Source organism: Humulus lupulus, chromosome 1 (assembly GCF_963169125.1).
Source record: "Humulus lupulus chromosome 1, drHumLupu1.1, whole genome shotgun sequence".
Classification (NCBI taxonomy): domain Eukaryota; kingdom Viridiplantae; phylum Streptophyta; class Magnoliopsida; order Rosales; family Cannabaceae; genus Humulus; species Humulus lupulus.
In genome coordinates this window covers 201606245-201609172 of record NC_084793.1, presented here as the reverse complement: position 1 = coordinate 201609172, position 2928 = coordinate 201606245, and the positions used below count along the sequence as shown (strand labels likewise).

At 32.0% G+C, this 2928-nt stretch overlaps 1 non-coding gene across 1 annotated transcript; it reads left to right on the top strand.

Moving 5' to 3' along the window:
• Positions 1-2026: 2026 nt before the first annotated feature.
• LOC133813565 (small nucleolar RNA R71) lies at positions 2027-2133 on the top strand. Its single transcript, XR_009884575.1, has one exon. It is a non-coding gene; the product is annotated as a small nucleolar RNA R71 (small nucleolar RNA).
• Positions 2134-2928: the final 795 nt, after the last annotated feature.

Genomic DNA, 2928 nt, shown 5'->3' with positions numbered 1-2928 from the left:
TTCTATGCATACATATGGATGTGCTAATTCCTTTAATGTCTCCAATGGTCCAACCTATGGCTTCTTTATGTTTTCTAAGGACATCTAACAATTTATCTTCTTTCTATTTATCTAATACAGATGCTATGATAACAAGTAAGGTTTCAGATTCTCCTAGAAAAACATATTTTAAATTTTCTGGCAAAGGTTTTAGGTCTAACTTTGGAGACTCAGAAATTGATTGAATATTCTCTAGGGGTGAAAAAGGTTTAGTTATGGTATCATTTAAGGGCATAGAATTTAACAAATAATTCACATCATTCATGGAATCATCAACATGTAAGCTCATACAAAAATATTTTTCACAAAAGTCAAGCAAGTCATTTCCATCATCTTCACAAATATTCTCAATCAAGTTAACTTCATGCACGTAATCACACTTAACAGATTTAGCGATATTAAATACATTTAATTCAACAGTCATATTTCCAAAAGATTATTTTAAAACACCATTACGAAAATTAATAATTGCATTAGATGTAGCTAAGAATTGTCTACCTAAAATAATAGGAATTTGAGCATGCACATTTTCCATAGGTTGAGTATCAAGAACAATGAAGTCAATAGGAAAGTAAAATTTATCAACTTTTATCAAAACATCTTCTATAATGCCTTTAGGAATTTTCACAGAACGATCAGGTAATTGAAGAGTTATAGAAGTAGGTTTTAGTTCACTAAGACCAAGTTGGTTATAAACAGAATAAGGCAATAAATTCACACTAGCACCCAATCAAGTAAAGCCTTATTAATAAAATGATCACCAATAATGCATGAAATTGTGGGAGACCCAAGATCTTTATATTTAACAAGACTCTTATATTGAATAATAAAACTAGCTTGTTCAGTTAAAAATGCCTTTTTAGGAGCATTAGTGTTTCCTTTTACAGTACAAAGATCCTTCAAAAATTTAGAGTAGGTGGGAATTTGTTTAATGACATCTATGAAAGGGATATTGATACTTAACTTGTTTAAAAACTTCTACGATGTCATTATATTGGCCGCCTTTTTTAATTGGAAGTAATCGTTGTGGGAATGGGGCTTTTGGAATGAAAGGATAGATTGGAGTATCCTCACTTGAAGAGTCATTGGCATTAGAACTAGAAGATTGAATCTTTTCTTTTTCATTTTCAACCTTGGGTATGTAATCGGGTTTAACAATGTTCTTTCCAGACCTAAGAGTTGAAATTGATTTGGCTTCTCTATTATGACTAGACTTTCCTATCTCATATTGTACTTTTGGATTTGGGATAGGTTGACTAGGGAATGTTCCTTTTTCTCTATCAGCTAAAGCAGTAGCGAGTTCTCCTACTTGTGTCTTGAGTTTGATAATTGATTGAGACTGATTTTGTAGAATGTGTTGAGTGGATTGCATAAATTATTGTAAAGTATCTTCTAAGGAAGGTTTCCTGTGTTAAGGATGTGGTTGATTTTGTGGGTCATGAGTTTGGTTTTGCGTGTTGTATTGGTGCCCTTCATTCATTGAAAGTTGGTTTTGTCTCCGTGAAAAGTTTGGATGGTTTCTCCAATTTGGATTATAAGTGGATGAAAATGGGCTATCATTTGGTTTCCCATAAGAATGAAGAGCGTTTGCCTCCTTAGGAAAGGCCTCTTGGAAGGAAGTACATGATTGGGCATTATGCAAGGATTAGAACATATACAACAAACATCTTTTCTGGGTTGCATTGGAGAATTTATAGTTTGGCTTATGGCTAAAGCTCCTACTTTTCTTGCTAATTTGTCTAAGGGTGTTCTTAAGTCTAATTCATATTTTAAATCATACCTTCCTCCTCTTTTTGGTGAATTAGTTGACCTAGACCTAGGATCAAAATAATTCCATTGTTCTGAATTGATAGACAAATCTTCAAGGGCGTCCCAAGCCTCTTGCCCTTGAAAAGGTAATAATTTTCCAGTATGCATAGATTGAATCATTTGACGATTAGAGGGAGTCAAACCATCATAAAAATATTTTACAAGTCTTCATTTTTCAAAACCACGATGAGGACATTTTAATAATAAATCTTTAAATCTTTCCCAACATTCATAAAACTCTTCATTATCTTTTTGAAAAAACTTGGAGATTTCTCTCCTTGGACTATCAGTTTTAGACATAGGAAAAAATTTCAACAAGAATTTATTATAAAGTTGATCCCATGTATTTATAGACCCCGTGGGAAGGTAATTTAACCAAGCTTTTGATTTGTCTTTTAATGAAAAAGGGAATAATCTTAGTTTGACCAACTCATCAGAAAAAATTTGAAATCTAAATGTTTAGCAAATTTCTAGGAAATCTTTGACATGCATGTAAGGATCATCTCTATCTAACCCATAAAAATATGGAAACAATTGAATGATTGATGGTTTAAGCTCAAAATGGGTGGCAAAAGTGGTAGAAAAAACAATACATGAAGGAGCATTAGATGAAATAGGTGCAAAATATTCAAGCAAGGTTTTTTCAGGCATAACATTTTCATCAACAGGATTTCTATTAATATTAGCAATTGGTTCCATGATGCTCAAATTTTTACTAACACTTTGAATTTCAAACAAAGATAAACGTCTTTTTACCAAACAATTTTTAGAGTTACGTTCCCAATGATGCATACAATTTTCACAAACAAGGCAACAAATCACAAGCAAACAATTTTTATGATGTAGAAGATCAGTAAAAACCGCAACCACAGAGCATACTTAGAATTTTGAGAGATTTCACAGTAATATAATTTTTATGGTTTATTTGTCCCCAAACCTATTTGATTACACTTACTTGCAAACTACTAACAACTCCTTAAGGTTAATTAGTAGAGGCAAATTGAGAATTTTGCTCAAATTTCCTTTAAGCAAAGATTGCTTATGGGGAAAGGACAAGATTTAAGTTTTTTTAAAGTATTT